Source organism: Oncorhynchus kisutch, linkage group LG23 (assembly GCF_002021735.2).
Source record: "Oncorhynchus kisutch isolate 150728-3 linkage group LG23, Okis_V2, whole genome shotgun sequence".
NCBI classification, from domain to species: domain Eukaryota; kingdom Metazoa; phylum Chordata; class Actinopteri; order Salmoniformes; family Salmonidae; genus Oncorhynchus; species Oncorhynchus kisutch.
In genome coordinates this window covers 12,036,888-12,063,454 of record NC_034196.2, presented here as the reverse complement: position 1 = coordinate 12,063,454, position 26,567 = coordinate 12,036,888, and the positions used below count along the sequence as shown (strand labels likewise).

The 26,567-nt window shown below is 44.1% G+C and overlaps 1 protein-coding gene across 1 annotated transcript in view; it reads left to right on the top strand.

Annotated features, from left to right (window-relative positions):
* The window catches only part of bmpr1bb (bone morphogenetic protein receptor, type IBb), a 109,027-nt gene that overhangs the window by 7,450 nt on the left and 75,010 nt on the right, over window positions 1–26,567 (top strand). Inside the window, exon 2 of the mRNA XM_020458469.2 lies at window positions 2,460–2,529. The gene's annotated coding sequence lies outside the window, so the exon portion shown is untranslated. The remainder of the gene's footprint in view (window positions 1–2,459; window positions 2,530–26,567) is intronic.

Here is a 26,567-nt window from a genome sequence, read left to right as displayed (position 1 = left end):
CATATTGAAGTTTCTACTTTATTGAAGTCGTCAGGAGGATTTGAACACAGAGAGTTTGAGTTTAACCGGGCGGCCAGCTCTAGGAAGAGTCTTGGTGTTTCCAAACTTCTTCCTGTTAAGAATGATGAAGGCCACTTTGTTCTTGAGGACCTTCAATCCCGCAGACTTTTTGGTACTCTTCCCAGATCCGTGCCTCGACACAATCCTGTCTCAGCACTCTCCATACAATTCCTTCGACATCATGGCTTGGTTTTTGCTCTGACATGCACGGTCAACTGTGGGACCTTATACAGACAGGTGTGTGCCTTTCCAAATCATGTCCAATCAATTGAATTTACCACAGGTGGACTCCAATCAAGTTGTAGAAACATCTCAAGGATGACCAATGGAGCTCAATTTCGAGTCTCATAGCAAAGGGTCTGAATACATACATAAGTATTGTGTCTAAAAACCTGTTTTCGATTTGTCATTATGGGGTATTGAGTGTAGATTGATGAGGAAAAATATTTATTTAATCAATTTTAGCATAAGTCTGTAACAAAGTGGTACACACAAGCTCGCAGAATGAGACCTCTGAGCTCTGTCGTCGGTTGCAACACTCGTTTGTCGTCGGTTGCAACACTCACTACCGAGTTCCAAACTGCTTCTGGAAGCAACGTCAGCACAATAACTGTTAGTCTGGAGCTTCATGAAATGGGTTTCCATGGTCGTGCAGCCCGCACACAAGCCTTAGATCACCATGTGCAATGCCAAGCATGGGCTGGAGTGGTGTAAAGCTCGCCGCCATTGGACTCTGGAGCAGGTCCACACACAAAAGGTTTGTCAAGATCTGTGTGGAAGAACTTGACTGGCCTGCACAGAGCCCTGACCTCATCCCCATCGAACACCTTTGGGATGAATTGGAATGCCGACTGCGAGCCAGGCCTAATCGCCCAACATCAGGGCCCGACCTCACTACTGCTCTTGTGCCTGAGTGGAAGCAAGTCCCCGCAGCAATGTTCCAGCATCTAGTGGAATGCCTTCCCAGAAGAGTGGAGGCTGTTATTACAGCAAAGTGGGGACCAACTCCATATTAATGCCCATGATTTTGGAATGAGATGTTTGACGAGCAGGTGTCCACATACTTTTGGTCATGTAGTGTAGCTCTCTCGCGTGTGCGCACCCACGAGCGTGCGTTTTTGCACACACACACACTTCAGAGCTCAAGAGCATCTGGTACCAAGGTTTTTACAAAGGTATGGCCTTTCCACCCATTACCCAATCCCTTTGCTTTCCTTCTGCCAATACTGCAGCTGGCGTTCCTCCCACTCACTGACACTCTGTAGTCCCCATGCACACCCAGACACTCTGGAAGAAAAAACATGTTCCCTTTCCCCTGGAAAACAATGCTCACATCAGTTCACAGACCCAGGGATGCAGGTCTCTGCTTGTGTCTGCACCAGACATTCTCCTCACTCAGGAGGCCTAGGAGACAGGACGTCGGGGGAGAGGAGAGATGAAGGGGATAGATTCTGCTGTCTTCATATTAACAGAGTTCTGGGTTTCCTCATTGGGACAAGGACGTAAAGGACTCACCATCTCCTATGAGTGAACTCTCAGTTTTAGAACAATAGAACATTAACTTTTTTTTTAGGCCTACCCATTTTTTAAAACTCTGATGTATCTATTCATAGTCCCTCTGAGACTCCTGGAAGGGAGACATCTTTCATATCTGGATATATATAAAGATTAGCTCTTTGATAAGAGTTCAGTCTAGACCAGTGTGATATCAATAAGACTGTTATATTCCTGAGTGGGAAACACATGGTCTCCAGTGAGGTGAGGAGGAGGAAGAAGAAGGGAAAAATGAGGGGGTGGGAGGAAGAAGTGGAGGAGGCCTCGTCTTGTTCCACTTTTTACCAATCATCTCCTTTCCTTTAGGTTCTAGTTGGTCTTTGATAATTAGTGATAATCCACCCAGTCCCCAACATCACTGTGAGAATCTCTCTCTCTCTGTCTCTCTGTCTCTGTCTCTGTCTCTCTCGGTCTCTCTCTGTCTGTCTGTCTCTCTGTCTCTGTCTCTCTCGGTCTCTCTCTCTGTCTGTCTCTGTCTCTCTCGGTCTCTCTCTCTGTCTGTGTCTCTGTCTCTCTCGGTCTCTCTCTATCTGATGAAGGGAGAAGGGAAAGGGATTACTTCAGTGTCCTCTTTGCCTGGAAGGTCTTTAACCCTATGTGAGAAAACAGACATCCTGTTGTTAGGGGGAGAAAGAGGAGGATATACAGGAGAATAAGGAAGAGGAGGGGAGAGACAGTGAGAGGGGGTGTAGTTGTTTACTGTTGACTAGGGGCATTGGTTTAAATCCCAGGTGGTGTAATGCCTTGAACCTGGCTGAAATTAAGTCTGAATCAAGTCTGACAATCACCTTTTTTGTATACATGGAAAATATACTGTACGATTATGCTTTCCCTTTTGCTTCTAGGAGAAGACAGCAGCTGTGACTTTGGATGGCCATAATGACAGACCGTTGTTTAACCCCTCGTTGTTGGATGGTGAGTCTGTTTTCCATCCTTGAATTTTCAAAATAGTTTATTACTGTGCTGAGTGTTTGATTGCCCTACGCTAGTCTCTTATTGTGTGTGTAGCGAGCTCAGTGGTGGCTAGGTGGCCGTGCCCTTCCAGAGAAGTGACTAATTGACTAACTCCTGAGCACATGGATTAGGATGGACGAGAACCCATACTGCAGCTAATAGTAATCTCTGTGTACGTGGCAGAATCAGTCTGGTGTAGACACAGTAACGGAGGCCAATGGATGCTCCATGGATAGTCCTGCTCCACCTGCCAGTCCCAGGGCATGGGTGTCTGTGTGTGAGGCTGATTGTGGCATCACCACAGGGTCTACTGTGTGTGTGTGTGTGTGTGTGTGTGTGTGTGTGTGTGTGTGTGTGTGTGTGTGTGTGTGTGTGTGTGTGTGTGTGTGTGTGTAGGGGGGGGGCTCTGTGACATGGATCCCTCCAGACTGAGTGAGAGAGGAATGTGGGATGGCACACTGTGCCTGCTTACCCCAACCTGGTCACCATGGTGACTGATTAAAAGGTGATGCGTGGAGCTGACAGGTTGACGGTAGCAGCTGAGCAACACTCTACAAGCGTGGGACTGACTGAACCTCACGTCACAGCTGACCTGTGGGCAGGTGAGACGTAAGGGCCATGAGGGCCTGTTCCAGAATTGTCCCCCATAGCTGATCTGAGGACTGTTCAATTGGGGACTGAGTGTGAATAGAACAGAACGTGTGAAGGCCACACGTCATTGAGTGCGATCGTTCAATATAAAGTGTCTCTGACATGACCTCTTATACAGTACCTTCTCTCTCTTTGATTTCCACACTGTGTCAGAGAGTTCCTGCTGTGGACTTCAGTTAGCGTCCCTTAACCATTAAGCAGGGAGACTTGCCACTACAGGACCCGTCATAAACAACACAATGTGATGACAACACTGACACCGCTCCAACAGTGGGATCTGATCTGAAGCCAGTGAAGAGTCCCCTCCACAGAGGACAATACCTGCTTGTGTTGGTGAGAGGCTGTGGAATGCAGACTCTCACACTGACCTCGTGTCCGGAAATAGGAGAGGATTGTAGTAGTGGAGCGCTGGTTTGGACGGAGAGTAACTCAAACCCGTTAAAGAATGTCAAGAATCTATGTGTTAAAAGTTCCCACTGGGTCTCTCTCTCGCTCTACGGCTGGATCCTGGCAAATAAGAGACAGCTGTGTCGGAGGGAGAAGGAAACTGAGAGAAGTCACATTGACATTGATTGAATTGAATTGAGTGTGCATCCTCTATATGGAAAACATTACTGTATTGTACATGCACGCACACACACACACACACACACACACACACACACACACACACACACACACACACACACACACACACACACACACACACACACACACACACACACACACACACACACACACACACACACACACACACACACACACACACACACACACACACACACACACACACACACACATACACACACCAAGCTCAGGCAGACGTGTAGCAACCAGGATGTTGGTGTGTGTTGATATGCTGTAACTCAGTGGGTAATTAAAGCAGCTCATGGTAGAACCGCTGAGACAGACAGACTGCCCCACGTCATTTGATTTGTATAATTTCTTTATTATTTAACCTTTTAACTTATGATTACACCTGTTTTGAAGTGTAATTGGAGATCTAACAGGTAGCCCTGCTCATTTCTGTTGGTTTAGTGGTCTACTGACTCAGCCCTACTGACCCGGCCCTACTGACCCGGCCCTACTGACCCGGCCCTACTGACCCGGCCCTACTGACTCGGTTCTACTGACTCGGCTTTGTACTGGGACTGAGCCTGTGTATAGCTTGCAGTCTCGTGTCTCTTTTTCCTGCGTGTTTCGTTTTGTTTTTCCTACTTTATATTATTTCACTGTACTGTTTACACCTGCTGTATCCTGTGCAGGTGACACACGTTGAAACATGAAACTAATACTGTACTATAATTGAATTGTAACTGCTCTGGCATGTGGCTTTCGAAACGTTCCTTAAAGCTTTGCATCCTGTTTTAAGACCTGACTCTGCTTTAGAACACCCCAAACCCTCCCAACCCCATAACCACATACATAAACACACTAAGAGATTTAAATGCCCCACATTTCTTCAAATGTGTACTGTGAGGGTTTTTAGTTCCAATTGATTTCGCCACTCTGAAAACACATCCATCACATATTATGTTGAATATCCTTTGAAGAACCAATACCGACTGAGCGACTTTGTTCTAAATTCCCTGGCTATGTCTTGGAGTGTAGTTACAACGAATCCCCACGTTCGTCCGCTAACTGCTTTTGACAGCAAGTGCCATTCTGACTGCAGGGAGAGATGGGGGAAAACAGATGAAATCTATTTCTCTCCCGCTCACGTTATTCGCCTGCCAAACCCCTCTGTTTTTAATGACAGATTCAAATGGATTTTGCGTGTGCTTTTTACATACATACAGGGCAGAGGGCGATCTGGCTACGGTTGTCTGCATGGAAATGTGATGACATCAAAGCTTTGCATGCCGAGCCCTAGGCCTCTACCCGCTCTACTGTGCTGTAGGCCACCCAGAGAGGAGAGGGCACAGGGCCGCCTTTGCATAGATGCTATCTGAGGTCCACCCTCTCTCTTATCTGCGGCTGCTCTGGGTAATCTCTTAATTACAGTTTAAATAATATCCTGGTGAAAAACAATAAAGAATGAAACAGACATAGACTGATGAAGCTAACGGATGTTATTTAGAAATGGTAAAATACCCTAAAAACAATGTGTAACAGACACTTGATTATCGATTGACTGACTGTATGGATGCATATATAGATTAGATTGTCTGTGGTGTGTTTTGTTGAGATGTGAGGGTGTGATAAGTGGAGTGTGTGTGCAGTCAGGTGTTCTGGTGGCGTGCAGTGCCACATTCCACTTCACTCTGGACTCTCAACAATGGCTCACAGCTAGCACCGTGCTATATCTGGAACGGGGATGGACAATGTGCAGCCAGGCAGCTTCCCTTTCGATCAGCCAATTTGAGTATAAATAGTGGAGTGACACAAACGCACACCAACAAACAAACACACACAGGTTGCACAGGCAGCACTGTGGTAGAATGCCTGGCAGGTTTTAGCTCACATCTCTGGATTAGAGAGCCAGCCACAATAGATGACGTCGGCCTCGTGCCGTCAACGTCCCCATATCATCCTCACTCGCTGTCAAACCCAGGACACTCTCCTAATATCATTTTTCTGGAGTATCAAATGTTAGACCAATTTCAGCATCTGACTAATTCACCTGTAGTTTGTCTCTGTGCAGCTGTTGGTCCTGTCTGTGTGCCAGACGCTCTGCCCATAACTTTCATATGAGGACAGATCATTTTAAAAAGCTTTTAAAAGTCACACTAGTTTTTGTTGACGATAGACTAGGGTCATGTGGCCGGCTAGCTGTCGTCCCCAGAGAGTGACAGTGGTGGGGGGGAAGCTTGCCTCAACAGACCGGCTCGAGGTGACATGGCTATTTCTCTGGAGCTCCTTGTCTTTTTGAGGCTCATTGACCATGGAGGCTCTCTCCTACATTTCTATTTTCAGTCTCTCTCATTCTTGACTCTCTCTATAATTATCTCTCTTTTTCTCTCTAGTTCCCCCCCCCCTCTCTCTCTCTCTCTGGTGTTTGCCAAGACTGAAGGGGAGGGGAGGGTATAAAGCTTCACAGACATTTATAAAAATAACAGAATAATCCCTAATCATATTCCTGGAACAGAGATCAGCCTGAACGGATCAACGAAAGAGCAATGCTTCTGCGTTTCTCTCTTTCTTTCGTGTCTCATTCACCCCTTCTCATATTCTACCATGTTTCTACTAATCCTCTGTCCAGCTGTAACAGTGTGCCGTTCTCTTTCTCTCCCTCTCTCTCTCTCTCTCTCTTTCGCCCTCTCTCTCTCTCTCTCTCTCTCTCTCTTTCGCCCTCTCTCTCTCTTTCGCCCTCTCTCTTTCGCCCTCTCTCTCTCTCTCTTTCGCCCTCTCTCTCTCTCTCTTTCGCCCTCTCTCTCTCTCTCTTTCGCCCTCTCTCTCTCTCTCTCTCTCTCTCTCTCTCTCGCCCTCTCTCTCTCTCTCTCTCGCCCTCTCTCTCTCTCTCTCGCCCTCTCTCTCTCTCGCCCTCTCTCTCTCGCCCTCTCTCTCTCTCTCTCTCTCCCTCTCGCCCTCTCTCTCTCGCCCTCTCTCTCTCGCCCTCTCTCTCGCCCTCTCTCTCTCTCTCTCTCTCTCTCTCTCTCTCTCTCCGACTCTGACTCTGACTGCTGGAATGAGTCTTGAGTGCCTAGGTAGAGTATAGAAGGTATCAGGTTACATATGGAGAGTAGCAGCTATTCTGCAACAGACTGGACTGTTATTACAGGTGTACCAGGCCTAGATACAGCTGTTTATTACTCAGACATGGCTACATATAATACCATGTATGTCTACAGATTGCTCTAAGTAACTACACTGAACAAAAATATCAACTCAACATGTAAAGTGTTTGCCCAATTTTTCATTTTTCAAATTTTGTGCACACGTTTGTTTACTACATCCCTTTTAGTGAGCATTTCTGCTTTGCCAAGATAATCCATCCGCCTGACAGGTGTGGCATATCAAGAAGCTGATTAAATAGCATGATCTTTACACAGGTGCATCTTGTGCTGGGGACATTCAAAGGCCACTCTAAAATGTGCTGGTTTGTCACACAACACAATGCCACAGATGTCTCAAGTTTTGAGGGAGCATGCACTTGGCATGCTAACTGCAGGAATGTCCACCAGAGCGGTTGCCAGATAATTGAATGTTCATTTCTCTACCATAAGCCTCCTCCAATGTCGTTTTAGAGAATTTGGCAGTACGTCTGCCTGGCCTCACAACCATAGAACATGTGTCATCACGCCAGCCCAGGAACTCCACATTTGGTCTCCTGCGGAATCGTCTGAGACCAGCCACCCAGACAGCTGATGAAACTGAGTAGTATTTCTGTCTGTAGTAAAGCCCTTTTGTGTGGGAAAACTCTTTCTGATTGCCGGGGCCTCCCCAGTGGGTGGGCCTGGCTTCCAAGTGGGTGGGCCTATGCCCTCCCAGGCCCACCCATGGCTGTGGGCCTGGGCCTGGGAGGGCATGATTTATTTCCTCAACTGTAACTTAGTAAATGATTAATTGTTGCATTTTGTGTTTATATTTTTGTTCATTATACGTAAGTTGTGATCTTGATCTCTTAGGAAAGTTGTTTTATCTATTCTTATGGAATAGTCATGTCACTGTTATGGTTACCTGTTCAAGTACTATCATTACCACATTACCACGCAGTGTTATCATTACACCATTACCACGCAGTGTTATCATTACATCATCACCACACAGTGTTATCATTACACCATTGCCACGCAGTGTTATCATTACACCATTACCACACAGTGTTATCATTACACCATTACCACGCAGTGTTAGCATTACACCATTACCACGCAGTGTTATCATTACACCATTACCATGCAGTGTTAGCATTACACCATTACCACACAGTGTTATCATTACACCATTACCACGCAGTGTTATCTTTACAGCATTACCATCACAGCAGCCACCCTAGTCTACTCACAACAGCTGAACAGAACAGTCCAGCACCAATACCGTATCTGTTCAGAGAACGTAAAACACTAATCTGGGAATGTAACTTTTTGCTGCGTTTCTATAAACCAAGGAGGCTGGGCTGTGAGGAAGGGGGAGTGTGTGAACAGCTGCTCTACTCCACTGCTCTCTCCTCTCCCTCCACCTGTGTTCTGTGGCTCCGGCTGCAGAGCTGTGCTGTTGCAGTAGAGTACAGTAGTACTCTTGTACTTTCCTTAAAGATCAACTTCAATTAATGAGCGCCTCAGTGCTGGGCCTAGGGAGTCTCGCTGGAAGGACATTTGCGGATAAGCTGCTTTTGTTTCACAGGCCCAATATTTTGTGGCTTTATTGGTTTCCTCATTCTCATTTGAGCTGGACACATGAAAGACCATGCGCTCACACACACACACACACACACACACACACACACACACACACACACACACACACACACACACACACTTTAAACACTTCATTTGAATCCACAAATCACATTACATCATAAAGGATTCAAACAATGTAAAGGTTGTTGATGCATGGACATGTAAGGACACAAAAACCACCTCCTCCACACAGCTAAGCTGCCCATAATGCCTTAAACAGAGCAGGACCTAGACCAGTGGTCTCAACGGGTCGATCTCCAAGGCATTCCTAGTCGATCACCAAATATTTCTGTAAAAAACCCAACGATAAACCTTGCGTTAGTACTTTTTAAAATTTGTTTTGTGCTGTTGACGATAGGTGCAATTGATTCAGCAGCCCTAGTGCCGGGAAGGCAGAGTGTTCCCATTTTTAACCATTTCATGTGTCTGAAGGTAGAACTTTGCCTACCCAGCAGGCCCAGAGAGCAAATCAAGGGCACCTATAGGCCTACCTCTGGCCAATCAGATTGCACAGTTTCTTCGAGACTGTAAAAAGAAACCTTGAATGCAAAGTTGGTGGTGAGAATTCTAAACTTTGAAGACCATGACTAGAGACTCAAAGAATACAGCCACGCTGTTCTGATGTTTTTTGTAGCCGTCTATTTAATACCACAAGCCGATGCTGGCACTAAGACAGCACTCAATGAGCTGTATTCCGCCATAAGCAAACAAGAAAATGCTCATCCAGAGGCGGCGCTCCTAGTGGCCGGAACTTTTAATGCAGGGAAACTTAAATCCGTTTTACCTAACTTCTACCAGCTTCCACCAGCACCAACCAGAGGAGGAAAAAAAACTCTAGACCACCTTTACTCCACACACAGAGACGCGTGCAAAGTTCTCCCTCGCCCTCCATTTTACAAATCTGACCATAATTCTATCCTCCTAATTCCTGCTTACAAGCAAAAACCAAAGTAGGAAGTACCAGTGACTCGCTCAATACGGAAGTGGTCAGATGACGCAGATGCTAAGCTACAGGACTGTTTTGCTAGCACAGACTGAAATATGGCATTGAGGAATACACCACAATGGTGGCCACTGCTTTGAAAGGCTGGTCATGGCTCACATCAACACCATCATCCCAGAAACGCTAGACCCACTCCAATTTGCATACTGCCCCAACAGATTCACAGATGACGCAATCTCTATTGCACTCCACACTGCCCTTTCCCACCTGGACAAAAGGAACACCTATGTGAGAATGCTATTCATTGACTACAGCTCAGCATTCAACATCATAGTGCCCTCAAAGCTAATCACTAAGCTAAGGACCCTGGGACTAAACTCCTCCCTCTGTCACTGGATCCTGGACTTCCTGACAGGCCACCCTGAGGTGGTAAGGGTAGGTAACAACACACCTGCCACGTTCATCCTCAACACAGGGGCCCCTCAGGGGTGCATGCTTTATCCCCTTCTGTACTCCCTGTTCACCCATGACTACGTGGCCAAGCATGACTCCAACACCATCATTTAAGTTTGCCAATGACACAACATGGTAGGCCTGATCACCGACAACAACGAGACTGCCTACAGGGAGGAGATCGAAAACCTGGCAGTGTGGTGCCAGAACAACAACCTCACCCTCAACGTGATCAAGACAAAGGAGATGATCGTGGATTACTGGAAGGGGCGGCTGAGCTCGCCCCATTCTCATCAACGGGACTGTAGTGGATCAGGTTGAGAGCTTCAAGTTCCTTCGTGTCCACATCACCAACAAACTATCATGGTCCAAACACACCAAGACAGCTGTGAAGAGGGCACAACAAAACCTATTACTCCTCAGCAGACTGAAAAGATTTGGCATGGGTCCTCAGATCCTCAAAGTTCTACAGCTGCACCATCGAGAGCAATCTGACTGGTTGCATCTCCGGCTGGTATGGCAGCTGCTCGGCCTCCGACCGGATGGTGCTACAGAGGGTAGGGCTAAGCTTCCTGCCATCCAGGACCTCTATACCAGGCTGTGTCAGAAGAAGGCCCTAAAAATTGCCAAAAACTCCAGCCACCCTAATCAGACCGTTCTCTCTGGTACCTCATGGCAAACGGTATCGGAGCGCCATGTTTAGGTCCAAGAGGTTTCTTAACAGCTTCTACCCGCAAGCCATAAGTCTGCTGCACAGCTAATCAAATGGCTACCCAGACTATTGACATTGACACACCCTTTTTTACTCTGCTGCTACTCTCTGTTTATTATCGATTATCGATGTCACTTTACCACTACCTACATGTGCATACTGTATTACCTCAATTACCTCGACTAACCTGTACTCCCACACATTGACTCTACCGGTACCCCCTGTATATAGCCTTGTTATTGTTTTTTAAATATTTTTTTTATTGAACTTTCGTTTATTTAGTAAATGTTTTCTGAAAGTCTTCTTTTTCTTAAAACTGCATTGTTGGTTAAGGGCTTGTAAGTAAGCATTTCACTGTAAGGTAACATTTGATTTGAAATGATCTATTACCAGTGGGATCATATACCAATCAATAATAATAGATACTAGTTGAAGTTGGAAGTTTACATACACCTTGGCCAAATACATTTAAACTCAGTTTTTCTTAGGTCAGCTAGGATCACCACTTTATTTGAAGAATGTGAAATGTCAGAATTATAGTAGAGAGAATGATTTATTTCAGCTTTTATTTCTTTCATCACATCCCAGTGGGTCAGAAGTTTACATACACTCAATTAGTATTTGTTAGCATTGCTTTTAAACTGTTTAACTTGGGTCAAATGTTTCGGGTAGCCTTCCACAAGCTTATCACAATAAGTTGGGTGAATTTTGGTCCATTCCTCCTGACAGAGCTGGTGTAACTGAGTCAGGTTCGTAGGCCTCCTTGCTCGCACACACTTTTTCAGTTCTGCCCACACATTTTCTATAGGATTGAGGTCAGGGCCTTGTGGTGGCCACTCCAATACCTTGACTTTGTTGTCCTTAAGCCATTTTGCCACAACTTTGGAAGTATGCTTGGGGTCATTGTCCATTTGGAAGACCCATTTTGCGACCAAGCTTTAACTTCCTGACTGATGTCTTGAGATGTTGCTTCAATATATCCACATAATGTTCTTTCCACCCCCGTGCTTCACAGTTGGGATGGTGTTCTTTGGCTTGCAAGCCTCCCCCTTTTTCCTCCAAACATAATGATGGTCATTATGGCCTAAAAGTTCTACTTTTGTTTCATCAAACCAGAGGACATTTCTCCAAAAAGTATGATCTTTGTCGCCATGGGCAGTTGCAAACCGTAGTTGCAAATCGTAGTCTGGATTCTTTATGGCGGTTTTGGGAGCAGTGACTTCTTTCTTGCTGAGCGGCCTTTCAGGTTATGTGGATATAGATACTTTTTGTACCTGTTTCCTCCAGCATCTTCACAAGGTCCTTGGCTGTGGTTCTGGGATTGATTTGCACCTTTCGCACCAAAGTACGTTCATCTCTAGGAGACAGAATGCGTATCCTTCCTGAGCGGTGTGATGGCTGCCTCGTCCCATGGTGTTTACCTGCGTACTATTGTTTGTACAGATGAATCTGGTACCGTCAGGCATTTGGAAATTGCTTCCAATCATGAACCAGACTTGTGAAGGTCTACAATTATTTTTCTGAAGTCTTGGCTGATTAATTTAGATTTTTCCCATGATGTCAAGCAAAGAGGCACTGAGTTTGAAGGTAGGCCTTGAAATACATCCAAAGGTACACCTTCTATTAACTCAAATGATGTCAATTAGCCTATCAGAAGCTTCTAAAGCCAAGCTTTTTAAAGGCACAGTCAAATTAGTGTATGTAAACGTCTGACCCACTGGAATTGTGATACAGTGAATTAATAATGAAATAATCTGTCCATAAACAGTTGCTGGAAAAATGGCTCTTGTCATGCGCCAAGTAGATGTCCAAAACAACTTGCCAAAACTATAGTTTGTTAACAAGACATTTGTGAAGTGGTTGAAAATCAAGTTTTAATGACTCCAACCTAAATATATGTAAACTTCCTACTTCAACGGTATATATTTTGTCTGGGAACAGCAACATTGGCAGGGCAATTCAAGCATAACCAATATGCAGGCCTATAGCCTACTCCACAGACCTCATTGCTACAGTACTGTTTTTCATTGATTTATGTTGCAAAATCTTACGCTTTTAGGTCATGTTTAAAAATGTCAAAAATCTGAGCGGCAGATCTCGGTTTTCATTTTGACTCCGAAAGTGATCTTGACTCAGAAAAGGTTGGTGGCCACTGACCTAGCCGGTTGTTTTGCTCTACTCTTAGGCAGGCCTGCAACCTGAAGGGGCCACATACCATAAGCCCATGTACCGTGGCCCAGACTGCTAAATATCAATATCGCCAACTTGTATCTGTATCCCAGACTGTCCAAGCGGTATGCAAAAAGAAAAGGTATTTGAGGAGCTTGTCAGAAAGGGCTCCATGTATCATTTGAATTAGCAGCCCACTTCCAAAATCAAGGCCAATTGAGGCTGCATGCGCTTTCTCCTCCGACAGTTACAGATAACAACAGCTCCATTCGGAATAGGAAGTGGCAGCCTACCTGTTAGCTCTTGGTCGTTGTAGCCATGTCCTTCTTCTCTTAACGTTTAAGTCCGTCATCATAAAGTCAGTTAAAACGACACATACCCGAGACCTGTGACAATCATATCAGATCCGACCCAGACCCGTGACATGATTTAGAATTCTGGAACTAGACCTGCTCTGGCCCCGAATTGGGTCTTTGGTATTCGGGTCCAGGTGGACAGGTGGAGATCTCTACTTCCTCCCTCAGTAAGTCCAGAACGAGGGAGGCTCTGGCTAGCTCTAACTGTCACACCATCACTGTTGAGCATGTTCAGCAGGTCAGTCGGTCTGGTAGAGCTGTATATCCAGTCAACATTCGGGACACCGAAACCCCCCCTCTGTTCAGCTCAGGAAGATAAAGTCACGTGTGGTGTGTGTGTTTAAGCATAGCCACTTTCTCACTACTTGAATTTTTTTTTTGTTAATCCCCCTCATAAACCTCTGTGGGATATGCACATTGGCAAACAGATGTTGAATCTTTGCGAGCGCCACCTCTCTGACAGCGTCTAGCTTCATGACCACAGGCAGAGGGGGAATGCCAATCATATCAAGCCTGGTTGAATACTCATCGACAAGCTCCTCAACTTGTCCCCCCCCCCCCCCCCCCCCCCCCCCACTTGCCAGCAACATTACATTTATGTCCAAGATAGCCGGATGTTTCGTGACGAGAGTACTCCCTGATTTATAGTTTTTTTCATTAGTGTAAGTGTTTGTGGCTTATCAGTCTTTTGTTCAACACCGCACATTTAGTGTCTTTTGACTTCCCGACCGTTTCAAAAAGTCATCTGTACCAGAGAGCATGTCTTTGATAACCCGCTCCTCTCTGGAGGAGATCTGAACGTCGTGACCCCTGTAATGGGTTCAGGAACACACTGGCAAAGCCATTTCAGCCACTGGTTGATGGCTAGGATGAAGTTAACAGCGCTTCATGGGCAACCTGTTTTTATGCCAACCCTGAGTGGCATAAAACACACACACACGTACAGTACACACACATTCACACAGTATTGCCTTTTAGATGTGTCTGCACTGTCTGTGATGTTTATCCCCCCCCCCCGCACAGGATGGTGGGGGTTCTTTTGTCTTTGAGGCTTGTGTTTGTTTTACTTTTTAAACACACTCCCAAATGAAGCAGTAAATGAGCTGGGCTGGACAGCTCCCTGGGACCAGGTCTGAGGGTGAGGAGGAGAAGAGAGTGGGCCGGGCCTGAGGTCCCCAGAAAAGCCTAAAATGTGAAAATGAGTAGAACTCCCAGGGTTTTCAAAACAAGCCCAGAGATTTCATTACACATACCTGGACAACTGAGGGCATGGGAAAAAAAACACTCCTCACATATGCATGCACACACACGTACACTCGAACACACACACTACCGCACATATATGTGCACGTGCGCACACACTCCCCGCACCCATGAGCAGCAGCTGAGCTGCTCAGACTTTTAAAAACCGAAAAAAATAAGAATCATGTCAACTAAATACACCAGTGAACTCTCTCTCCCCCCTGCCTATGCCTCTCTCTCTCCCCCCTCTCCCTCTCTCTCCCCCTGCCTCTGCCTCTCTCTCCCCTCCTCTCTCTCTCCCCCTCTCCCTCTCCCTCTGCCTCTCGCAATCTCTCTCCCTCTCTCTCTTTCCTTCTCCCTTTCTTCCCCTCTCTGTCTTTATTCTCTCTCTCTCCCCTCTCTCTTTCTTCTATCTCTCTTTATTCTCTCTTTCTCTCTCTTTCTAACTCTCCCTCTCTCAATTTCTTTCTTCCTTCCTCTCTCTCTCTCTCTCTTTCTTTCTTTCTTTCTCTCTCTCTCTTTATTCCTCTCGCTCACTCTCTCCCTCTTTCTCCCTCTCTCTCTCTCTCTCTCTCTCTCTCTCTCTCTCTCTCTCTCTCTCTCTCTCCCTTTCTCCCTCCCTCTCTCTTAGCATCAGAAAAGTTCAGCGCACTACATCAATATGGTCATCAATCATAGGCTGTACGCCCTGTACAGGGCTGGGGTGTGGGTGGTGAAGGGGAGCGCTGTGCTGCCTAACACTGTAGGTTGGGAATGTGGGCGCTGGGCGGTGGTGTTATTCTGGGCTACACTAGTGAGGTTGGAACCTTCAGGCATGGTTCCATCATGTTTTGGGTGGGGGCTGCTGGACTATTGGATGACCATGGTTCTCTTCAGGTCCAAACCCAAAGATGGACTGAAGCAGCTTTTTAACAACCTTAGGGAGTGAATGTTATTTATAATAGGGGTTACATGGAGAAAATTAGACCTCACTGAAATGAAAATGGATGGCACTCCCTTCAGCAAAATATATTTGACCTAAACCCTCCCTGAACACTTGAAGAAAAAATGACCCTCCCCTGTACCCAAAACAATAATTAAGACAAAGTGGATAGCAGAGAACATGTCTACTGTTTACCCTCACTTCTTGGACAGAGCCTTAGATATGTAGTTTTAGAAACTGTTCTTCGTCCTCTCAGCATTACATGGCAATGCAGGAATTTTGATAGCGCACAGGGCTGCAGGCTAGAAGGTTGTGGGTTCGCAGACCACCGTGGAAAGATCTCCGTTATAGTAAAAATCATTGCATGAATCTATTATCATATTCGTAGATCCAAGAAAAAAATATTTTTTAAATTAAAAAAATGTCATGCAATTCTACGCCATTTAGACTTTTTTTAATAACACAGAAATGACAGAATGGACAGATAAGATGAACACATAGGCCTATCATATTTCTCCAACGCCATAATCTGTCTGTTTGAATTATTTCATTGCAAACAAATCTGTGACATCATTAGGAATCTGATGTATTGTATTGGTCGCGGGGTGGCGGGTTTTTGGGCTGCTTCTAAATTGCACCGCGACCTCCATGACATTTCTACATTTCTGTAGCCTACTATTTGATACAATACATATGTTGAAATGACGATATTGCAAATGGACTTGTGTAGGCTACCTGGAGTTGGCAAATGTATAAACAGCCTATAACTTCAGTTTGTTGTTGTTGTAGCCTTGTGTTATTATGCAATTATTAATGGCCCACGTTTAGTTCATTCATTTGGAAGTTATCAATTGTGATCATGGTCACAGCTCTATCGCGTATGTATCGTTGGACTTTTCACGGAAGTTAGATGTTGGCCTATCAGAGGCTGTAGGCTTCCGGCATCTACCTCAGCAAACCATGGCAAAGTGAATTACAATTATAAAGCCAGATTTGAGTCCGTAGCCTATGGCTATTGAAATAACAAGTCAATCTCGCAAATAGGCCATTTATAACGGTTTGAAGTCTTGACATCTGGCACATAATAACAGCACAATTGCCAGAAAATAGCCAAACATTCATTTTTGGAGGTTCCTCCAAGTGTTTCTTGCACAGAGCTTTCGAGATCCTCTGTCCAACTTTCAACACTCAAACTCTCCTGTCGGATTGATCTATAGTTATGCACATGCACAAACAGGATGTATTGACAGTTATACACTGGGTGGTTTGAGCCCTGGGTGCTGATTGGTTTAAAGCCTTGGTATATCAGACCGTGTACCACGGGTTTGACCTGTTTTACTGTTCTTATTCCATTGGTAACCAGATTATAATATCAATAAGGCACCTCAAGGGGTTGTGGTGTCGTAAGAACAGCCCTTAGCTGTGGTATATTGGCCATATACCACACCTCCTCGGCCCTATTGCTTAATAATAGCAGTCAAAACAAGTTCAATTTGACATCCATTGATGGAAAATGATCTGGCGAGTTTAATAAGGGCCAAAGATCTTTTCTCTAAAGACATATTCTTAAACTCACAATAATTATTATTTTGAAGCGACCTTTGCTTCTTTGCCTACTTTTGTTACAAATTACATCAACATTCCTTCTTAATTCCCTCGATAACGTTGTATAAAACGTCATTGGACGTCATTGGACTAGACATTTTCACCAGACATGGCAATCATGGTGTTTCCCTAAGAGCTGTCTGTGTTTTAAACATCTTCTATTGTACAGAAAGTAAATAGCTTAATCAATTGATAGTGACAGAATTAGATTACTTCCCAAGCAAAGTCTTTTTTTTTGTCCCCTCGGCTATAGAAGGTTGTAGCTCAGCCTCTGAATGTCCAGGAAACAAAACAATGATATCCCCATATACATCGGAGTCTCGTCTTTCACGGGTATTTTACCGTTTTTTTCTAGCATAAAGCATCGCAGACCAAAGCGCTATTATAGATCATTTTTATTTTCTGTGCTTTAATAAAAGGTAGGGCTATGGCATAGCCTCTTATACCCTCTCAATTCAAGTCTTGGTTTTAACTTAACAGCCCTGATATGGAGGTAGGGCATTTAAAGAGTGCATGGTGGGTGGAGGAACTGACCGACAAATCTATGGATATAGCAGACGATAGTGTAATATAGTCTGTCAAACAGGTAGGCCTACCTCATAATAGAAAGATATAGGCTCCAACACAAAGACCTCTTGTTGTTAATGAAGTCTAATTAAAATGAAGATTGTTGAAATGAATTATGGCTATTGGGATTTGCCTACTTTCAGCACCATGAGCTGTCCATTTCCGATTGATTGTTCCGGGGCTGCTGTATCAAGTTTCAGCACCACAATGTGTAACTCGGATCTGGCTTATTAAGTCAATTACTCTGATAAATAGGACTACATCATGGGCAAGATGCATACTTTTTCCATATTTTGTTACGTTATTCTAAAATTAATGAAATATTTTTGTTTACTCATCAATCTACAAACAATTCCCCATAATGCAAAGTGAAAACAGGTTTCACAAATGTTTGCTAATTTAAAAAAAATGAAATACCTTATTTACATAAGTATTCCCGACCCTTTGGTATGAGACTCGAAATTGAGCTCAGGTGCATCCTGTTTCCATTGATCATCCTTGATGTTCCTACAACTTGACATTTCTAAAAAACCCGTTTTTGCTTTATCATTATGGGGTCTTGCTTTATCATTATGGGGTATTGCTTTATCATTATGGGTATTGCTTTATCATTATGGGGTATTGCTTTATCATTATGGGGTATTGCTTTATCATTATGGGGTATTGCTTTATCATTATGGGGTATTGCTTTATCATTATGGGGTATTGCTTTATCATTATGGGGTATTGCTTTATCATTATGGGGTATTGCTTTATCATTATGGGGTATTGCTTTATCATTATGGGGTCTTGCTTTATCATTATGGGGTATTGCTTTGTCATTATGGGGTATTGCTTTATCATTATGGGGTATTGCTTTATCATTATGGGGTATTGCTTTATCATTATGGGGTATTGCTTTATCATTATGGGGTATTGCTTTATCATTATGGGGTATTGCTTTATCATTATGGGGTCTTGCTTTATCATTATGGGGTTTGCTTTATCATTATGGGGTATTGCTTTATCATTATGGGGTATTGCTTTATCATTATGGGGTATTGCTTTATCATTATGGGGTATTGCTTTATCATTATGGGGTATTGCTTATCATTATGGGGTCTTGCTTTATCATTATGGGGTATTGCTTTATCATTATGGGGTATTGCTTTATCATTATGGGGTATTGCTTTATCATTATGGGGTATTGCTTTGTCATTATGGGGTATTGCTTTATCATTATGGGGTATTGCTTTATCATTATGGGGTATTGCTTTATCATTATGGGGTATTGCTTTGTCATTATGGGGTATTGCTTTATCATTATGGGGTATTGCTTTATCATTATGGGGTCTTGCTTTATCATTATGGGGTATTGCGTTATCGTTATGGGGTCTTGCTTTATCATTATGGGGTATTGCTTTATCATTATGGGGTATTGCTTTATCATTATGGGGTCTTGCTTTCTCATTATGGGGTATTGCGTTATCATTATGGGGTCTTGCTTTATCATTATGGGGTCTTGCTTTATCATTATGGGGTATTGCTTTATCATTATGGGGTCTTGCTTTATCATTATGGGGTATTGCTTTATCATTATGGGGTCTTGCTTTATCATTATGGGGTCTTGCTTTATCATTATGGGTTATTGCTTTATCATTATGGGGTATTGCTTTATCATTATGGGGTATTGCTTTATCATTATGGGGTATTGCTTTATCATTATGGGGTATTGCTTTATCATTATGGGGTATTGCTTTATCATTATGGGGTCTTGCTTTATCATTATGGGGTATTGCTTTATCATTATGGGGTCTTGCTTTATCATTATGGGGTCTTGTGTGTAGATTGATGAGGGGGGAAAAAACAATTTAATCCATTAGAATAAGGCTGTAACAGAACAAAATGTGGAAAAAGTCAATGGGTCTATACGCTTTTTCTGAATGCACTGTACTGTTTAAAAATAAAAATAATAGTAGTATAGTAGCAAGCTATCAAAGTTGACCTCCGGTCCTCATCTTTGTGCTCTCCTTCTCAAACTGAACAGAGGCTATACTCTAGTCCACGTGCAAGATTAGGCCTAATCAAAAATGATTTCCAGAATAGGCCTTTGACTCTCCTCCTGAACAGCCACTGTAGACCTACACAGCATAGCCATTGGTTAGGCAGCACACACAAATTTTTTTTTGATCAGCAAGAGCAGAGCAGGCCGGGGATCAGGGTTGGAATATCCATTGCAGTGTGTAATGCAGCCTAGTTTTCTTTACACCCTCCCATCAGCTATCGTAGAAATACAACTCTGCCATGTGCTTCTCTGAGCATGCACTTCATAGCCTAAAGCCTAGGATATGGATTGTTTGATTTAGACCACACTAAATAGCCTATAGGCGCAATTGATATTGTGCTCAGCGGAGAATCAGGGATGAGGGGCGGCATCGGGCAAATATCGATATACACTCAGTGGCCAGTTTATTAGGTACACCCATCTAGTACCGGTTCGGACCACCCTTTGCCTCCAGAACAGCCTGAATTCTCCGGGGTGTGTAAACATTGCTCAATTGGTATCAACGGACTGAACGTGTGCCAGAAAAAGATTCCCCACACCGTTACGCCACCAGACTGTACCGTTGACACCAGGCAGGATGTGGTCATGGACTCACGCTGCTTACACCAAATCCTGATTCTGCCATCTGCATGACGCAACAGGGACCGGGATTCGTCAGACCAGGGGATGTTTTTCCAATCCTCCATTGTCCAGTGTTGGTGATTCCGTTCCCACTGGAGCCACTTCTTCTTGTGTTTAGCTGATAGGAGTGGAACCCGGTGTGGTCGTCTGCTGCAATCAACCATCCGTGACAAGGAACGACATTGTGCGTTCCAAGATGCCGTTCTGCACACCACTATTGTACTGCGCCGTTATTTGCCTGTTTGTGGCCTGCCTGTTAGCTTGCATGATTCTTGCCATTTCTCCTTCGACCTCTCTCATCAACGAGCTGTTTTCGCCCACAGGACTGCCACTGACTGGATGTGTTTTGTTTGTGGCACCATTCTCAGGACACACTAGACATTGTTGTACGTGTAAAGTCCAGGAGGACAGCAGTTTCTGAGATACTGGTAACCGACGATCATACTACGCTCAAAGTCACTTAGGTCACTTGTTTTGCCCATTCTAACCTTCAAATGGCCACGTGACCCACTGTCTGTTGGAGCAAACCATTTTTGTAAACGGGGTAGTGTACCTATGAACTGGCCTCTGAGTGTATAGCCTAATAAGCAACTCATTCTAAAACACTGAGAAATATTGAAATGTAATCCATTACAAATGACATGACCCTCCCTTGGACTAGATTTTAAAAACACTAAACCCTCGCCTTGACTGAAATTGAAAGAGTATGATCCTCCCCAATTTTGTCCAGGTACCCATTTTGTAAATATCAATCCATCCCTTAAAGCCCTGACTTTAGCCTTGTATTTAAACCACTGGGTTTATATTTCTGCAACTGTAGATCCCTGTTTCCCCACCCTGGTCCTCAAGTACCCCCAACACTACACATTCTTGTTGTAACCTCGGACAAGTACACCCGATTCATCAAGCACTTAACTGGTTGAATCAGGTGTTTTTGTCTGAGCCTACAACAATAATGAGTGGTGTTGGGGGTACTTGGGGACCAGAGTTGAGAGACACTGTTATAGGTAGAGAGTCTGCCATTTGGATGAGGTCTGTGGGAATGTTTGCCTCCTCAGCAGCCTACCAACCAGCCAGCCTGCCTAGCAGTAACAAGATGTCTGCAGACTGCAAATGAGGCTTGAGCCAAACTATACTAGACCGTCCTGGGGGATTGGACTGGAGCTCAACCCTAAAATTGAACCTCCACTCTGGGGTCCTGAGGGAGGGGGTAGAGGAGGATCCTCTGGCAGACCTAAATCTACGCAAAGCCGCCTGGATTCCTGCTCTCAGATCCTACCCTGTCTGTGTAAACAGGTCTGGAGTATCACCACTGTGCGTGTGTGGGCACACACGATGTGTGTGTGTGTGTGTGTGTGTGTGTGTGTGTGTGTGTGTGTGTGCGCACACGATGTGCTGTAAGTGAACACTGGTGTGTGTTCACACCCCCCCCCCAGGAACCCTATTTCAATGCAGCCATCTCCCTTTAATGTCATACTCCTATTGTGGTCAGACGTACTAGAGACCACGGCAAGTTATACTGCTCCGTTGGATCCGTTTCTAGTGAAGTAATCCAAGTGGAATGACTCTCCACTGACCCATCTCCCAAGACGTAGGGTCACACCGCTGGCCCGGTACACCGTGGGTTCCCCATCGTCTTGATCCCCCCCCCACCCCCCCAGAGGTGCATCTAATCAGTTCATCAACCACTGTCTTTGTGCATTAGACACAGGGTGAGAGGACAGCTGTCTGTGCAGTATGTTGCTCTACTCTGGGCCGTCTGTCTGTGTGTGGTGTGTTTGGCGTGGCGAACACATATCATATGTTTTGTTTTACTGACCGGACCTGGGAGGGCGGGCTGTTCGCCTCATCTCCTGGGCTGATACTTGACCCACGGGGTAATCACAGAGGGATTTGGGACACCTTTGATCCCCCTTTTCTGTCCATAAGGGGGTGCAGGGCTGACACACAGAGATTATGGGCACTGGGGAGAGGGCTGCTAGACTGATTTGGTGCTGGAGCGTATTTGCGTGTGTGTCTGTGTTTGATCGTTTGATTGTACTTCAGGGCACGAGATATGGGTCTACAGTGTTCCCCTTTTAAAGTGGCAATCTATTTTTGGACTTATGAATGATATGTAGCCATTGATTCTTGAAGAATATAACTTATAAATACCCCTTAAAAATATAAGCTTGTTTTACTCCAATGTTTTTAAACATAATACTAATAATACATAATAATTTAAACAAACAATGTATAGCCTCAAAACATGGTTAAAACTATAATTTTGGATGGTCAGTCCTTGCATCCATAGCCCTGTCTATGAATTTTAGTGTGGTTAAATTTCTCCAGCCCCATCCCTCATCTTTGGAAACAGTGGTGGAGAGAACGCTTTATTGGTTCATCTGCGGATTGACCCTTTAAGACTAGCTCAGCTACTACAGTGTGCCAGTCCCCAAACATTACTAACCATTGATGTTTGATTAATTGTAGCTCTTTACAAGGTCAAACATAGATGCCATCCTGCAAGAGTGTGTGTCTCTTCTCAGCAAATCGATAAAGCTCTAAAAGTACTGCAATAAAAGGGGTGAGAGGGTCAGAGTTCATTAGAGGTCAATTTAGATGACCAGAACGGTGGTCACCTTCTGGTCTGGCACCTGCAGCTGCTCTCTGGTTGGCTGACTGATAGGGCAGGGCGGAAGGAGGACCACGTCCTAAATGAGGAATAGCTGAGTGGAAGGAGCAATGATCCATCATAGATTCCTCATGAGGAAACCATGACCCTGGTATGCTTGTGTTCTCCAGCTCTTCTCTCCTCTATAGACAGGCACATGTGCAGGAGCAGAGAAATGAATGGTCTCTGGTAGCCAACACTCCCAATGGGCTTAGATTCTCAATCAACTCAACAGAATAGCTTTGTGGTCTGGAAGATGAACTCATGACCAGCGGGTTATCTGTTCCCTAAAGAGTTAGGTCATACTGCCATTGTGTTATTGAGCAAGAATGAACCTGGTGTGCATATGGACGCTTTGTATACTGAAAATGATGTGGATATCGCAAATGGGTCTTCCAAATGAACAATAACCCCAAGCATTCTTCCAAAGTTGTGGCAAACTGACTTAAGGACAACAAAGTCAAGGTATTGGAGTGGCCATCACAAAGCCCTGACCTCAATCCTATAGAACATTTTTGGGCAGAACTGAAAAACCTTGTGCAAGCAAGGAGGCTGACACACCTGACTCAGTTACACCAGCTCTGTCAGGAGGAATGGGCCAAAATTCACCCAACTTATTGTGGGAAGCTTGTGGAAGGCTACCCAAAACATTTGACCCAAGTTAAACAATTTAAATGCAATGCTACCAAATACTAATTGAGTGCATGTAAACTTCTGACCCACTGGGAATGTGATGAAAGAAATAAAGGCTGAAATAAATCATTCTCTCTACTATTATTCTGACATTTCACATTCTTCAAATAAAGTGGTGATCCTAACTGACCAAAGACAGGGTATTTTTAATAGGATGATACAGTGCATTTGGAAAGTAATTCAGACCCCTTACCCTTTTCCACATTTTGTTACTTTATAGCCTTATTCTAAAAAGGATTCAATGAAAAATATATACTTACACACAATACCCCATAATGACAAAATAAAAAAATTATTTTTAGATATTTTTGAAAATGTATTCAAAATAAACAACGGAAATACCTTATTTACATAAGTATTCAGACCTTTTGCTATGAGACTTGACATTGAGCTCAGGTGCATCCTGCTTCCATTGATCATCCTTGAGATGTTTCTACAACTTGATTGTAAGTCCACCTGTGGTATATTCTATTGATTGGACATGATTTGGAGGCCCACACCTGTCTATATAAGGTCCCACAGTTGTCAGTTCATGTCAGAGCAAAAACCAAGCCATGAGGTCGAAGGAATTGTCCGTAGAGCTCCGAGACAGGATTGTGTCGAGGCACAGATCTGGGGAAGGGTACCAAAACATTTCTGTAGCATTGAAGGTCCCCAAAAACACAGTGGCCTCCATCATTCTTAAATGGAAGAAATATGGAAACACCAAGACACGTCCTAGAGCTGGCCGCCTCGCCAAACTGAGCAAATGGGGGCGAAGGGCCTTGGTCAGGGAGATGACCAAGAACCCCATGGTCACTCTGACAGAGCTCCAGAGTTCCTCTGTGGAGATGGGAGAACCTTCCAGAAGGACAGACAACTTTCTCTGCAGCCCTCCACCAGTCAGGCCTTTGGAAGCCACTCCTCAATAAAAGGCAAATGACAGCCCTCTTGGAGTTCGCCAAAAGACACCCAAAGTACTCTCAGAGAATAAGAAACAATATTCTCTAGTCTGATGAAACCAAGATGGAACTCTTTGGCCTGAATGACAACAGTTACATCTGGAGGAACCCTGGCACCATCCCTACTGTGAAGTATGGTGGTGGCAGCATCATGCTGTGTGGATGTTTTTCAGCTGCAGGGACAGGGAGACTAGTCAGGATTGAGGGAAAGATGAACAGAGCAAAGTACAGAGAGATCCTTGATGAAAACCTGCTCCAGAGCACTCAGGACCTCAGACTGAGGTGAAGGTTCACCTTCCAAAATGACAATGACCCTAAGCACACAGCCAAGACAATGCAGGAGTGGCTTCGGGACAAGTCTCTGAATATCCTTGAGGGGCCAAATCAGATCCCGGACTTGAACCCGATCTAATATCTCTGGAGAGACCTGAAAATAGCTCTGTAGTGACGCTCCCCATCCAACCTGACAGAGCTTGAGAGGACTTGCAGAGAAGAATGGTAGAAACTCCCCAAATACAGGTGTGCCAAGCATATAGCATCATACCCAAGAAGACTTGAGGCTGTAATCGCTGTCAAAGATGCTTCAACAAAGTACTGAGTAAAGGGTCTGAATACTTATGTAAATGTGCTATTTTTAATTTTTTATAAATTTGCAAAAATGTCTGAACTTGTGTTTGCTATGTCATTATGGGGCATTGTGTGCAGATTGATGAAGATTTACATGGTTTAAAAAAAAGTCTGTAACGTAACAAAATGTGGAAAAAGGAAAGGGGTCTGAATACTTTCCGATTGAACAGTGTATATACAGTACCAGTCAAAAGTTTGGATACACCTCCTCATTCAAGGGTTTTTCTTTATTTTTACTATTTTCTGCATTGTAGAATAATAGTGAAGACATCAAAACTACGAGATAACAAATATAGAATCATGTAGTAACCAAAAAAGTGTTAAACAAATCAAAATATATAAACATTTTGAGATTCTTCAAAGTAGCCACCCTTTGCCTTGATGACACTTCATATGTTTTTCCAAAAGTCTGCGATCCAACTCATACCATACAGACAGTGTCACCAGCAAAGCACCATCACACCTCCTCCTCCGTGCTTCATGGTGGGAATCACACATCCGGAGATGATCTATTTACTTACTCTGGTTGAAACCAAAAATCTCAAATTTGGACTCATGAGACCAATGGACAGATTTCCACCGGTCTAATGTCCATTGCTTGTGTTTCTTGGGCCAAGCAAGTGTCTTCTTCTTATTGGTGTCCTTTTGCAGTGGTTTCTTTGCGTCAATTTGACCATAAAGGCCTTATTCACACAGTCTCCTCTGAACAGTTGATGTTGAGATGTGTCTGTTAGTCTATGAAGCATGTATTTGGAATGCAGTCTCTGAGGCTGGTAACTCTAATGAACTTATCCTCTGCAGCAGAGGTAACTCTGGGTCTTCCTGTCCTGTGGCAGTCCTCATGAGAGCCAGTTTCATCACAGCTCTTGATGGTTTTTGCGACTGCACTTGAAGAAACTGCGAAAGTTTTCGAAATGTTCCTGATTGACTGACATTCATGTCTTAAAGTATTGATGGACTGTCCTTTTCTTTTTGCTAATTTGAGCTGTTCTTGCCGTAATATGAACTAAATAGAGCTATTTTCTGTATACCAACCCTACCTTGTCACAACACAACTGATTGGCTCAAACGCATAAAGGAAAGACATTCCATGAATTAACCTTGGTTACTATATGATTCCATATGTGTTATTTCATTTTTTATTTTATTTCACCTTTATTTAACCAGGTAGGCCAGTTGAGGAACAAGTTCTCATTTACAACCGCGACCTGGCCAAGATAAAGCAAAGCAGTGTGACACAAACAACAACACAGAGTTACACATGGAGTAAAAACAAATGTACAGTCAAGAACACAACAGAAAAGTCTATATACCGAGTGTGCTATTTCATAGGTTTCATGTCTAAACTAGTACAAATAAAGAAAAACCCTTGAATGAGTAGGTGTTTCCAAACCTTTGACTGGGAACATAAATATTAGAAGTGCGCATGTATGCACACATAAGCTGGCATATAAATTA